Source organism: Danio rerio, chromosome 9, assembly GCF_052040795.2.
Source record: "Danio rerio strain M-AB ecotype USA chromosome 9, GRCz13ab, whole genome shotgun sequence".
NCBI classification, from domain to species: domain Eukaryota; kingdom Metazoa; phylum Chordata; class Actinopteri; order Cypriniformes; family Danionidae; genus Danio; species Danio rerio.
The window spans coordinates 2,417,809-2,432,500 of record NC_141029.1 but is presented as its reverse complement, the minus strand read 5'-3'; the positions used below and the strand labels follow the sequence as shown (position 1 = coordinate 2,432,500).

At 39.9% G+C, this 14,692-nt stretch overlaps 2 long non-coding RNA genes across 3 annotated transcripts in view; one reads left to right on the top strand and one right to left on the bottom strand.

Annotated features, from left to right (window-relative positions):
• Positions 1–14,692, bottom strand: part of LOC148679653 (uncharacterized) — a 189,053-nt gene that overhangs the window by 151,374 nt on the left and 22,987 nt on the right. The gene's annotated exons all lie outside the window — the stretch shown is intronic.
• The window catches only part of LOC141376045 (uncharacterized), a 52,478-nt gene that overhangs the window by 35,481 nt on the left and 2,305 nt on the right, over positions 1–14,692 (top strand). The window contains exons 2-3 of one of the 2 annotated variants that reach the window (XR_015499170.1): positions 5,925–7,979; positions 13,116–13,213. This is a non-coding gene — a long non-coding RNA (uncharacterized LOC141376045). Of the gene's footprint in view, positions 1–5,924; positions 7,980–13,115; positions 13,339–14,692 lie in introns of those variants that run through there. The other variant, XR_015499169.1, reaches the window with a different exon arrangement.

Genomic DNA, 14,692 nt, shown 5'->3' with positions numbered 1-14,692 from the left:
ATGGGTGAACTGGGTAAGCTAAATAGTCAGTAGTTTATGTGTGTGAATGAGTTTGTATGGATGTTTCCCAGTGATGCGTTGCAGCTGGAAGTACATGGAATAGTTGGTGGTTCCTTCTGCTGTAGCGACCCCTGCTGAATGAATGAATATTAATTACACATGAAGGCAATGAGGCTGCACGGTCGTGCAGTGGGTAGCATGTTTGCCTCACATTAAGAAGATCGCTGGTTTGAGCTTCAGCTGGCTCAGTTGGCGTTTTTCTGTGGAGTTTGCATGTTCTCCCCGTGTTGGCTTCCCCCACATGTCCAAAGACATGTGGTACAGGTGAACTGGGTAAGCTAAATTGTCCATAGTGAATAAGTGTGTATGGATGTTTCCCTAAGAAGGGTTGCTGCTGGAAGGGCATCCGCTGTGTAAAACATATGCTGGAAAAGTTGGCGGTTCATTCTGCTGTGGTAACCCCGGATTAATAAATGGACTAAGCCGAAAAGAAAAAGAGAGAATGTATAGCATTTTCTTGATTTTCCTTTCAATTCTGCTCTCCAAAAATTTTGTTGTAACCCAACGTTGGGTCAAAAAGCTCAACAGCTGGGTCAAAAAGCGTCTTAAAAGTGTCTTAAAAGACAATGTAAATGTGTTCTTGTCTTGTTTTACAATATCAAAATATTTAATATAATATTGACGCAGTGCCCCAGTAGGGTAGTGCTGTCGCCTCACAGCAAGAAGGTCGCTGGGTTGCAGGTTCGAGCCTCGGCTGGGTCAATTGGCGTTTTTGTGTGGAGTTTGCATGTTCTCCCTGCCTTCGCGTGGGTTTCCTCCAGGTGCTCCGGTTTCCCCCACAGTCCAAAGACATGCGGTACAGGTGAATTGGGTAGGCTAAATTGTCCGTAGTGTATGAGTGTGTGTGTGTGTGTGTGTGTGAATGTTTCCCAGAGATGGGTTGCGGCTGGAAGGGCCTCCGCTACGTAAAAATGTACTGGATAATTTGGTGGTTCATTCCGCTGTGGCGACCCTGGATTAATAAAAAGACTAAGCCGACAAGAAAATGAATGAATGAATGACTGAATAAAATATCTTAAAATTCCTAAATTAGGAAGCATTTTCAAGACGAGCAAAATATATTGTGTTGTTTTTGGAAATAATGAGCCAAAATAAAGTGAGTTTTTCTTTGAAACAAGCACAATAATCTGCCAATGGGATTTGGCTTTGAAACAAGCCAAAAAATAAGTAAAAGCTTTGTTATCTGCATTGCGACCCATCACGTGTGCTTGTAGAATCACAAAACCCCATTAAGCAGGCATGAAATCAGATGAACACTTCTCCTTTACATCCTTTCATTGGTGTAATATTTAGGCAGCGCTAACCATGAACCTGACAGGCATGTCCTCCCAGCGCATTAGGAAATCCAGCGGGATTCGTTCCCACACGAGAGCGACAGCATTTAAGTGATAAGTGTCTCTCCATTACTGCTCTGGGATAAACATTTAAATGGCCTTTAATTAGCGTGTCCTTCCCGCTTGTCGATAGGCTTGTGCTAACCGCTCAGCACCTTAACGAGCTGTAATTAAATTGGTTCAAGTCGGAGCTGGCAGCAAAAGAGCCTGTCATTTGCAAACAGATAAACAGGGATAGATTTTGAGTTTGACCTCGCTAAAATGATTGCTGGTTCAATATTGGGTATTAGCCCAAACAATGTAATGATTCAGAGCCTTAAAGCCATAATAGGCAACAGGACGTTAATTCAACTCACCAGAATAACACCCTCATCTCGGTTATACTTTTTAACGGTTGGGTTATTTTCAACACAAGGGGAAATGAATGGGAAAATGTGCCCAGGGCTACATTGTTGAGAACTGAGAAATGTGCGCTCGCGGGTACATATGGCTGCATTTTATGTGCAGAATGAACAGTGGTGTTATGTAAATACTCCAATTACTGTACTTCAGTAGTTTTCTCAAGAATTGTACTATACATTCGACGGCCACTTTATTAGGTACACCTGTCCAACTGCTCGTTAATGCAAATTTCTAATCAGCCAATCACATGGCAGCAACTCAATGCATTTAGGCATGTGGACATGGTCAAGCCGATCTGCTGCAGTTCAAACCGAGGATCAGAATGGGGAAGAAAGGGGATTTAAGTGACTTTGAACGTGACAGGGTTGTTGGTGTCAAGATGGGCTGTTCTGAGTATTTCAGAAACTGCTGATCTACTGGGATTTTTACGCATAACCATCTCTAGGGTTTACAGAGAATGGTCTGACAAAGAGAAAATATCCAGTGAGCGGCAGTTCTGTGGGAGCAAATGCCTTGATGCCAGAGGTCAGAGGAGAATGGCCAGACTGGTTCCAGCTGATCGAAAGGCAACAGTAACTCAAATAAGCACTCGATACAACCGAGCTCTGCAGAAGAGCATCTCTGAACGCACAACACGTCCAACCTTGAAGCGGATGGGCTACAGCAGCAGAAGAGCACACCGGGTGCCGCTCCTGTCAGCTAAGAACAGGAAACTGAGGCTACAATTCACACAGGCTCACCAAAACTGGAAAGTAGAAGATTGGAGAAACGTTGCTGCTCTGATGAGTCTCCATTTCTGCTGACACATTCGGATGCTCGGGTCAGAGTTTGGCGTCAAGAACACGAAAGCATGGATCCATCCTGCCTTGTATCAGCGGTTCAGGCTGCTGGTGGTGGTGTAATGGTGTGGGGAATGTTTTCTTGGCACACTTTGGGTCCATTAGTACCAATTGAGCATCAACGCCACAGCCTACCTGAGTATTGCTGCTAACCATGTCCATCCCTTTATGAGCACAGTGTCTCCATCTTCTGATGGCTTCTTCCAGCAGGATAACGCACCATGTCATAAAGCGTGAATCATCTCAGACTGGTGTCTTGAACATGACGATGAGTTCACTGTACTCAACTGGCCTTCACAGTCCCCAGATATTAATGCAATAGAGCACCTTTGGGATGTGGTGAAACTGGAGATTGGCATCATGGATGTGCAGCCGACAAATCTGCAGCAACTTGTGATGCTATCATGTCAATATGGAGCAAAATCTCTAAGGAATATTTCCAGTAGCTTGTTGAATCTGTGCCATAAATGATTAAGTCAGTTCTGAAGGCAAAAGGGGGTCCAACCCGGTACTGGTAAGGTGTACCTAATAAAGTGGCCTGCGAGTGTATATTTTATATATTAAAAATCATAAACCATTCTTTTTGTATCAAATATAGTAGACTTCATAGTATTAACAGGTTCTGTGTGCTCCTTTTATATATATTAGAGCACAATTGTGCTTGAGGTTAAACACATTTAAATAACATTTAACAAGATAGTTTTCTGTATTTTCCCAGCACAGCAAAAAAGAACAAAACAGGCCTGAATTTAGGCTGCAAAAATATAGAAATGCTCTCTGTACTCTCCGGTAATCACTAGAAAATCCTTTCCTTCAGTACAATTATTGTGTATCTACTTCCTCTAAGCATGCTCTAAAGATTTAGTGATTTGTTTTGCAGCCTCTTTACAAAAATAATGAATCATACTAATTAATGTGTCATATTGACAGTCCTTATAATAACACATCCATATCACAGCCCCACTGAAATCTGATGGTAATCATGAGTACTGAGGCTGAGTATGTGCATTATGAACATTTGCATTGTGTATTTAATGTGTAATAATAATTATTATTGTTAATACTATTATTATTATAGGGTGGCACAATGGCTCAGTGGTTTGCACTGTCACCTCAAAGCAAGAATGTTTCTGATTCGAGTCTCAGCTGGGTCAGTTGGCATTTCTGTATGGAGTTTGCATGTTTTCCCTGTTGGTGTGGGTTTCCTTCGGGTGCTCCGGTTTCCCCCACAGTCCAAACACATGCGCTATAGGGGAACTGATGAACTAAATTGGCCGTAGTGTATGTGTTTGTGTGAATGTGAGAGTGTATGGGTGTTTCCCAGTACTGGGTTGCAGCTGGAAGGGTATCCACTGTGTAAAACATATGCTGGAATAGTGTGGCGACCTCTGATAAATAAGGGACTAAGCCGAAGGAAAATAAATGAATTAATTAACAATAGTAGTAGTATTGTTATTATATTTATTTAATGTGTGTTAAAACAAAATAAAGAATTTCAAAAGTATAAAAAGTTTTTCACATATATGTGTATCTAAACATTATATAATGCTAATTTCATAGGTTTCCTAAAATATAATTGTGTATATATATACATATATATATATATATATATATATATATATATATATATATATATATATATATATATATATATAGTTTTCTATTAATTTCTTTTTGATCCGTATATTCAAAAAAAGAAAAAAGAAAACAAATGAAAACTGAGAAAAAAAGAATTGAGGAAAAAAAAATACTATAATAAGATGGATATATAAAGCCATGCAGAGCTAACTCTTAGGTATTAAGTTAAACATGATTACAATATTATTACAGTAATAGTGTGTTGACTCTGTTATAAAAGGCCACAAACATGAGCAAAAGTAATACTTGTAGGTTTTTCTGAAATAATGTATTAAAAGGGGACCAATTATGGCCCCTTCGACAAGATGTAAAATAAGTCTCTGGTGTCAGTAGAGAGTGTGTGTGAAGTTTCAGCTCAAAATACTACACAAATAATGTTTTATAACTCTCTGAAAATGACCCTTTTAGGCGTAGATCCTAACTGTGTTTTGTTTTCGCTTTAAATTCAAATGAGATGCTCTGTTCAAAAGAAGGCAGAGCTAGAATCTGTGTCAGCATAGTGGCAGATTCAAAAACAAGACTAACGTCCTATGCTAATGAGTGAGAGATGGTCACTAGTGGGCGGGGCTTTCCCCCTTTGATGACATCATACAGAGGGAGAATGTCAATCAAAATGTTTCTGCAGTCTGCTTTTATCAAATCTAATTATATACAATACGATTAATAAACGTTTACCATCACGAGCTGGTTATATTCACACACTGCTGCCACACAACTGTGTCTAAACCCCTTATAAAAGTGAGTTTTGCATAATAGATCCACTTTGAAGTATTAAAAAAGAATTATATTACATTATCCATTGGTACACATTTAGTATGAGATAAAGACAGACAATCGTCCACTAAAATCTGTAAAAACCCAAGCCATGGGGTTTGTAGTGAAGTTTCAGCTCAAAATTGCACACATGTAATGTTTTCTAACTCTCCAAACCTGCCCCTACTAGGCTTAGATCCTAAGTGTGCTGTTTTAGTGACTGTCGCTTTAAATTCAAATGAGATTGTGCTCTTTTCAAAACAGGGCGGAGCTACAATCACCTCTGTGTCAGCATAGTGGCAGATCAAAAATAAGACTAACATCCTATGGTAATGAGGGAGAGATGGTCACTAGTGGGCGGGGCTTTCCCCCTCTGATGACATCATACAAAGGGAGAATGTCAATCAAAGTGTTTCTGCAGACTGCTTTTATCAAGTCTGATTATAAACAATAGAATTAATAAACGTTTACTATCACAAGCTGGTTATATTCACACACTGCTAACACACAACTGTGTGGAAACCCCTTATAAAAGTGAGCTTAGCATAATAGATCCACTTTAAAGTATTAAAGAAGAATTATATTATTCATTGATACAAATTTAGTATGAGATAAAGACAGACAATCGTCCACTAAAATCTGTAAAAACCCAAGCCATGGTGTTTGTCACTGATGTCAGGACAGTAAAATAACCTTTGCTTACCCGACACTTTCTTTCCGAGCGCACAAACACAATAAACGAGCTCCGACATCTCTATTTCATATTAGCCAAACTGAAATCAATGTGGCACATTTGTCTTTATTACTGAAATAAATAGCTTTTTCATTATGCTGTGATCTCTCTCTCTTTCTCTCTCTCTCTCTCTCTCTCTCTCTGCTTGTGTTGCCATTACTTAAGGTCTCTCCTTGGGCCTGAGAGGACTCTATCCCAATGTCATTCATTTGCCAGCGGCAGTAACAAGCCTCTAACAGTTTAGAGACGGAGCGTAAGCAGCCATTTCCTCTGCTGAAGGATAGATAGAGAGAGAGAGAGATTGAGGAGGAGGAGGAGAAGAGGGAAAGAAAGAGAGAAGAGGTGGAGAGATGATGATGGAGGTGCTGGAATGAGCAGAGGCCTCCACTAAAGACAGCTGAGGAGGAGGATCTGCATTTACTGGGGCTCAGTCAGGCTCTGAGTGTGTGTGTGTGTGTGTGTGTGTGTGTGTGTGTGTGTGTGTGTGTGTGTGTGTGTGTGTGTGTGAGTGAGAGACATGTCAGGACACTAATGTGTACTTCAAAAAGTAAAATATAGTGTGTACAGTGTGAAAACAATAGAAACCTATGAAATGTCCCCACAATTCACAAAAACCAACGTGTGCGAGAATGTGTTAGTGAGTGTGTTTGGCGCGATTGAGTGTGCATGTGTGTGTGCATGTATGTGAGAGCATGCGAGTGTGTGCATGAATGTTTGTATGTGTTCTTGAGTGTGTATGTGTGTTTGGTGAGTGTGCAAATGCATGTGCGAGTGCGTGTGTGTGTGTGTATGTGCATCTGTGTGTTCTTGAGTGTATGTGTATGTATGCAAGTTTCGTTTGTGTTTATGTATGTGTTTGGTGAGTGTGCGAGAGCATGTGTGTGTGTGTGTAATTTTTTTGTGTATGTATGTTCCTGAGTGTTTGTCTATGTGTGTGTGTGTGTGTGTGCAAGTTTGTTTGTGTGTGTATGCTAATTTTGTGGTTGTGTGTGTTGAATGTTTGTGTACATGTATGTGTGTGCATGTCTTTTTTTGTGAGTGTGAGTTAAATGTTTTTGTGCGCGTGTGTGTGCATCTGTGTACTTGAGTGTTTGTTTGTGTGTATGTGTGTTTGCCGAGTGTACGACTGCATGTGTGTATGTTAAATGTTTGTGTGTTTGCATAAATGTGTTTATTAAAATGTTTTTGTCATGTGTGTGTGTGTGTGTGTGTGTGTGTGTGTGTGTGTGTGTGTGTGTGTGTTTAGTGCATGTGTTTGCAAGTTTGTTTGTATGTGTGTTTGGTGAGTGTGCAAGTGTGTGTGTTTGTGTGTGTGTGTGGGGGGGGATGAGTTTGTGTGTGAGTTTGGTGTGTAAGTTAATGTGTCTGAGTTTGTGTGTGTGTAAGTGTGTGTACATGAGTGTTTGTGTGTATATGTATGTATGGTGGGGAGTGTGCGAGTGCATGCATGTGTTTGAGAGGGTTGAGTGTGTGTGTCCATGTGTGTGATTGCATGTGTGTGGGTCTGCATGCATGAGTGTTTGTGTGTGTTAAATGTTTGGGTACGTGTGTATGTGTCTGTGAATGAGTGTCTGTGTGTGTGTGTGTGCGGGATGAGTTTGTGTGTGAGTTTAAGTGCGTTTGTTTAGTCAGTGTGAGTTATTGTGTCCGAGTTTGTGTGTGTGTATGTATGTATGTATGGTGAGGAGTGTGTGTTTGGTGAGTGTGCAAGTGCATGCATGTGTTTGAGAGGGTTGAGTGTGTGTGTCCATGTGTGTGGGTCTGCATGCAAGAGTGTTTGTGTGTGTTAAATGTTTGGGTACGTGTGTGTGTGTGTGTGTGTGTGTGTGTGTGTGTGTGTGCGTGTGTGTGTGTGTGTGTGTGATTCATTGTCCTGACAGATGCCGGGTGCAGCTGGCTCTGTCCTTGATCAGGCCTGTAGCCGGACAGCGCTGTCATTCACCATTGCCCAAATTATCTCTGTATTGACTGCACAAGCCTCTGTGACAGCAGTGTAATGGCTAATTACCCAGGATGCTTTGGGTACTTTCAAACCCCAGACTCTGCAAAGGAAACGGAGCGAGCGAGAGAGTGTGTGTTTCTCAGAGGCAGGAGATAAATCTTACATGTTAGGACAGAGAACAGGATCAAGAGAAAAGCAGACAGCATCAGCAGCTTCAACAATCTCTGCAGTGATGACACTGAACTAAACATTCACTGCATTTACTACATTGTTTTAAGGTAAGACGTGTTTGGCGTGATTTGTTACTATATTCAGACCGGCGCAACCCTAAATTTCACATTTCACATTGTTAAACTCACTTTGTGGACTCATGGGTGTGCTGGTCTGTAAAGGAAGTGTGTTAAGGCGCGTTGTTGTCGCATTGCTATTTTGAGGATCTAAAGCAGACTGCACCATTGACCAACTGAAAGTTGCTCTAAAGTCTAGTGTGGATCACGTTAGTTATGCGCCTATGCAGGTCCAAATGCTTACACAACGCTTAATACACACAGGATGTTCAGAAATACACAAATATCTTTACATATGAAAACAATTAAAGGATTAAAATGTTACAAAAAATATTATTTTCTACATAAATACAAAAACCACTGCCTCCATGTCTCATCCTGGGGGTTTAGAAATAGTTTTGACACAAATCTTTGTGTTTAAAAAACTAAATTAAATATGTTGGCTAATGTATGTCTTCAGCGAAGCGAGTTTTCACCGTTTCCTTATCCACCAAGTAAAGGATTAAAAAGTAAAATAAAGAGTAAAAGTAAAGTAGTAAGGTAAGGAGTAAAGTAAGGAGTAAAAGTAAAGGAGTGACGTAAAGGAGTAAAGAGTAAAAGTAAAGGAATAAAGTAAAGAAGTGAAGTAAAGGAGTAAAGTAAAGAGTAAAAGTAATGGAGTAAAGTAAAGAGTAAAAGTAAAGGAATAAAGTAAAGAGTAAAAGTAAAGGAATAAAGTAAAGAGTAAAAGTAAAGGAATAAAGTAAAGAGTAAAAGTAAAGAAGTTAAGTAAAGGAGTAAAGTAAGTAGTAAAGTAAAGAAGTGAAGTAAAGGAGTAAAGAGTAAAAGTAAAGGAATAAAGTGAAGGAGTAAAGAGTAAAAGTAAAGAAGTTAAGTAAAGGAGTAAAGTAAGGAGTAAAAGTAAAGGAGTAAAGTAAAGAAGTGAAGGAGTAAAGAGTAAAAGTAAAGAAGTGAAGTAAAGGAGTAAAGAGTAAAAGTAAAGGAATAAAGTGAAGGAGTAAAGTAAAGAGTAAAAGTAAAGAGTAAAAGTAAAGGAGTAAAGTAAAGGAGTAAAAGTAAAGAAGTGAAGTAAAGGAGTAAAGAGTAAAAGTAAAAGAATAAAGTGAAGGAGTAAAGAGTAAAAGTAAAGGAGTGAAGTAAAGGAGTAAAGAGTAAAAGTAAAGAAGTTAAGTAAAGGAGCAAAGTAAGGAGTAAAAGTAAAGGAGTAAAGTAAAGAAGTGAAGTAAAGGAGTAAAAGTAAAGAAGTGAAGTAAAGGAGTAAAGAGTAAAAGTAAAGGAATAAAGTGAAGGAGTAAAGTAAAGAGTAAAAGTAAAGAGTAAAAGTAAAGGAGTAAAGTAAAGAGTAAAAGTAAATGGAGTAAAGTAGTAAAGTAAAAGTAAAGGAGTGAAGTAAAGGAGTAAAGTAAAGAGTAAAAGTAAAGAAGTGAAGTAAAGGAGTAAAGAGTAAAAGTAAAGGAATAAAGTGAAGGAGTAAAGAGTAAAAGTAAAGAAGTTAAGTAAAGGAGTAAAGTAAGGAGTAAAAGTAAAGGAGTAAAGTAAAGAAGTGAAGGAGTAAAGAGTAAAAGTAAAGAAGTGAAGTAAAGGAGTAAAGAGTAAAAGTAAAGGAATAAAGTGAAGGAGTAAAGTAAAGAGTAAAAGTAAAGAGTAAAAGTAAAGGAGTAAAGTAAAGGAGTAAAAGTAAAGAAGTGAAGTAAAGGAGTAAAGAGTAAAAGTAAAAGAATAAAGTGAAGGAGTAAAGAGTAAAAGTAAAGGAGTGAAGTAAAGGAGTAAAGAGTAAAAGTAAAGAAGTTAAGTAAAGGAGCAAAGTAAGGAGTAAAAGTAAAGGAGTAAAGTAAAGAAGTGAAGTAAAGGAGTAAAAGTAAAGAAGTGAAGTAAAGGAGTAAAGAGTAAAAGTAAAGGAATAAAGTGAAGGAGTAAAGTAAAGAGTAAAAGTAAAGAGTAAAAGTAAAGGAGTAAAGAGTAAAAGTAAATGGAGTAAAGTAGTAAAGTAAAAGTAAAGGAGTGAAGTAAAGGAGTAAAGTAAAGAGTAAAAGTAAAGAAGTGAAGTAAAGGAGTAAAGAGTAAAAGTAAAAGAATAAAGTGAAGGAGTAAAGAGTAAAAGTAAAGGAGTGAAGTAAAGGAGTAAAGTAAAGAGTAAAAGTAAAGGAGTAAAGTAAAGGAGTAAAGAGTAAAAGTAAAGGAGTGAAGTAAAGGAGTAAAGAGTAAAAGTAAAGGAGTGAAGTAAAGGAGTAAAGAGTAAAAGTAAAAGAATAAAGTAAAGGAGTAAAGTAAAGAGTAAAAGTAAAGGAGTGAAGTAAATAAGGAGCAGCTCCAACCAGAATGCTGTGTTCACATCATACGCAGCACGCATGAATAAATCGCAATATTTGCGTGCAAATAGACGCGTGAACATTTTGAGTTTGCTCGCATCAAATTCACTTCACTATAGACTCGGATTCGTGTCATTGGCAGGGCATCTGTCTGACTGAGTATTTACATGACAGCCTCCTGAGGGCGGGTCTTTCAGAGAAACTAGGAATTATGACAGTCAATTTCATGTTAGTTGATTAGCGGTAAATAATTAAAGTAAGATATATGAAAAAAGAACATGATTTTCTACAAATGAAGCATGAGCACACATTGCTTTGCATCCCATAAACCCAACCAAGCCTTAAAAATACACTCTGGACCACCCCTTTCAACTTAATTTGTTTAAATTCAGCCCAAAGAAATTGTTTGCAACCACTTACCCTAAAAATGTAGTAATATCAATGAATATTTGTTTGTGTGTATCTGAGGTTCTTATACTGGCATTGATGGTTCCATTAAGAACCTTCATCCATAGACTTTGTCGGTATAGATTTGTCTGATATGCTCTCCTCACAGTAATGCATACTTTGGGGGTGTGGTCAAGTCATTAAAATTAAATGATTTAGAAACACACCCAGTTTAGAAACGCCCACAGCTTTATAAACACCCACTTTTGTGTTCAGCAGAGAGCGCACACTCCTGCAGGCGGAGGAATCTTCTGCTAATTAATCATTTTTACATGGCAATTAATGTCAGATTATTACACCAAACAAAAAGCCGTACTCTCCCATTTGCATGCGGTTCATTCAGTCAGCAGTTTCCTCCACAGTGTAATTTATCTGGGATACCTCACCGTTTTGGTTCCTCATTGGTTTGTTTTATTCATCACGGATTTCTGCAGGCTAATCATTCAAATGCAGACTATTCAAGTATGTATTTATATTTTAATGTAATCAAATATGTAGACTGTAATGAAGGTTAGCTTGCCTACTGTTCCTACTGCTCTAAGTCATAGTATTAACAAGACAATATACAGAAATAAATACCCAAATTTGGGTAAAATATGGACTTGAATGATCAGTGATGCTGTGGTTTTAGGAGACACTGAAGGCCCTATCATACACCCGGCGCAGTGTGGTGCAAGGCGTGACGCAGTAGTCTTTTGGTAGTTTCAGCTTGGCGCAAGAGTCGTTTTGAGGCGTTGCGCTACGCTGTTTAAATAGCAAATGCATTAGCGCTCATTTGTGCGCCCATGGGCGTTCTGGTCTAAAAAGGAAGGCGTTCTGAGGCGGACCGCTGGCGCGTTGCTATTTAGAGAAACTATAATAGATTTTTCATTAGACCAAAACTAACCCGGTCTAAACTCCAGCGCAGAGTTGCGCCTCGCTTACACACTGCTTAATACACACAAGAGAGCAATAAATATCTTTACATATGAAAAAATGTAAATATTAAGGATATATATAGGATATAATAATAATAGATATAGGATATAAATATAAAGGATTAAAATATTACAAAACATCTTATTTTCTAGCCAACATAAATATGAAAAATCACTGCTTTAGTGTCTTCTTCATCTCCGGAGGCTTTTTCAGTTCATTCATAACAATTTGCTTTTGTATAATGTTATTATTATTAGCAGTGTTATTTATTATATCCATATTTATATTTGTTTTATTAAAAACAAGCTTAGATTTGCCCACCTGCAGGTTTTAGACCATATGGGGCACAGCATGTGTTTTAACTCAGATTTTTGAGCACATTTTGTTATTATTATTCATTTATTCGTTTGCTGGAAATTAGAACTGAATTTAGAATCAGTTTTAAAACTAATATTTGCGCTTAACAAACAAAAGTATTTATTTATAGACTAATTGATGTCTGTGCGTAAAGGTTTCCCTATCCAAGAGCGAAAGTGAAAGTGATCCATTATCTCTCATTCTCACGCAGTAGATGCTCTGTTGAACTGTTTTCTGTTAATAAACTGTGAACTGTTTGCTTGTGAAATGCTCAGTCTTTCCACTTAGACTTACTCTGCGTCCTGTAAATAGCGAATGCACTCTTGGCACGACGCAGCTGACTCTTAAAGGGAATGGGAGATAACACTCTAATTGGTTTATTCTTAAAACACACCTATAACTCATTAAGAAAACAAACTCAACCCTTTTAGACCATGCGCCGAAGCACAAGGCAGATTTCCCGTCCTTAAATTAGCAAAAACGCGTCAAAATAGAGCCCTGAATCTTTAAAGGTGCAGTATGTAAGTTTGACAGCCAGTGGTTAAACTAGGTATTGCATGCCTGAATCAAAACGCAAGCAAGCGCTGGTTGCCAAATTCATGACATCAACAACTGTCTGCCTAACTATCAAGCCTAAAGGCTAATGTAAGTCTGAACGCCATTTTACATGACATTTATTGCCATACTACTGAAAGCAGCGGCAGATATTTCGCCTCAGATCTGGAAAATAAAATAAACCATTTGAGATTGAACTTTAGAACTGTGAGAGCAATCAGATACCAGTGATTTAGGATGTACATTTAATAATGTTAAAGAGGTTTAATATGTAACATTTACTTATAAACTTTACCCTCTCGTTGGAGTGCAGTGAGTGCACTATTCTGTGCTTCTGAATGGCTGTACTTAAATTTCTGTCGTGCTTCATCTGGTGCAAACAGCCAAATTTCTTATCACTGTAAATCTCGTCACATAGCATGTTGTTAGGACGCGGGTTGGAGTGTAACCTGCTCACCTAATGTTTACGTTTGAAATATTTATACTTTTTGCTAATTAATAACCATCTCATGTGGAACTCTGAATCTGTGTCTCATTTCAGAGTCTACTTCTGTCCGCCGGAGGTTGCATTTCGGTCGTGGACGCATATTTTGAGAGCCTTCCAGACTGAATGAATGAAATACATGATTTTCCACCAAGGTAACCCGGGGTGCTGAAATATAATTGGCTATTTGTATATTTACGGTTGTGAATTGCATTATGGCATGTAGATCTCTGCTCTGTCGACTTTTGATGTTGAAAATTAAACTCTGCAGTTGTTAATGTATAAAGGCCCGTGCACACCGGGATGCTTTTTGCTCGCATTTTCCCTTGATGTTTAACGTGGCTAAATAAAGGGCGTTAGTATGATCGTGCACACCAATGCGCAAAACGTCAGGCGTAAGAGCCTAGTTTTTAAAGAAACACCTCATGCTCGTTTTTTTTGTTTTGACGCGTCGTGCCTAAACCTTCTCCATCAATCAGATTGGCACTTTTGTTCACGTGCACGGAGCTGCTGAAGTTACAGTTAACAGCACTTGGAGACGCTCAAGCGCAAAACTGTCAGTGCGAGCGCACATTGAAGAAGATGCCAAGAGGCGATATGAACAGAGCTGCTTATTGCTCTGGTGAACACTAATCATTTCTTCATCGCTAGAGCTGCTGCTTGAACCATTCATAACAAGAAGCGTGTCAACTTTGTCTTCTTCTTCGTTACAAGAGGGTGTCAGAAGCTTAAAGTTGCTGTAGCGCCATCTAACGTCAAGGAGAGATTTTGCATACTCTCAGGGCCGGAGCAAGCTGAACTGCCGCTCTAGGCAGAGGACGATCATGCCGCCCTCAACCCCAATGTGAAAATGAAAGTGACCGGTTATGAAAATGAAGTGAGGTGTCGCGGACCTCTTTTCCGGCGCAATATGCGTGGATATAACTGAGGACGCGCGGGTGCTGAGGGAGGTGTTGCGGACACTGCGCTCTTAATTCTGCCGCCCTAAGCGCGGATATAACTGAGGACGCGCGGGTGCTGAGGGAGGTGTCGCGGACACTGCGCTCTTAATTCTGCCGCCCTATGCGCGGATATAACTGAGGACGCGCGGGTGCTGAGGGAGGTGTCGCGGACACTGCGCTCTTAATTCTGCCGCCCTATGCGCGGATATAACTGAGGACGCGCGGGTGCTGAGGGAGGTGTCGCGGACACTGCGCTCTTAATTCTGCCGCCCTATGCGCGGATATAACTGAGGACGCGCGGGTGCTGAGGGAGGTGTCGCGGACACTGCGCTCTTAATTCTGCCGCCCTATGCGCGGATATAACTGAGGACGCGCGGGTGCTGAGGGAGGTGTCGCGGACACTGCGCTCTTAATTCTGCCGCCCTATGCGCGGATATAACTGAGGACGCGCGGGTGCTGAGGGAGGTGTCGCGGACACTGCGCTCTTAATTCTGCCGCCCTATGCGCGGATATAACTGAGGACGCGCGGGTGCTGAGGGAGGTGTCGCGGACACTGCGCTCTTAATTCTGCCGCCCTATGCGCGGATATAACTGAGGACGCGCGGGTGCTGATGGAGGGAGGTGTCGCGGACACTGCGCTCTCTATTCTGCCGCCCTATGCGCGGATGTAACTGAGGACGCGCGGGTGCTGAG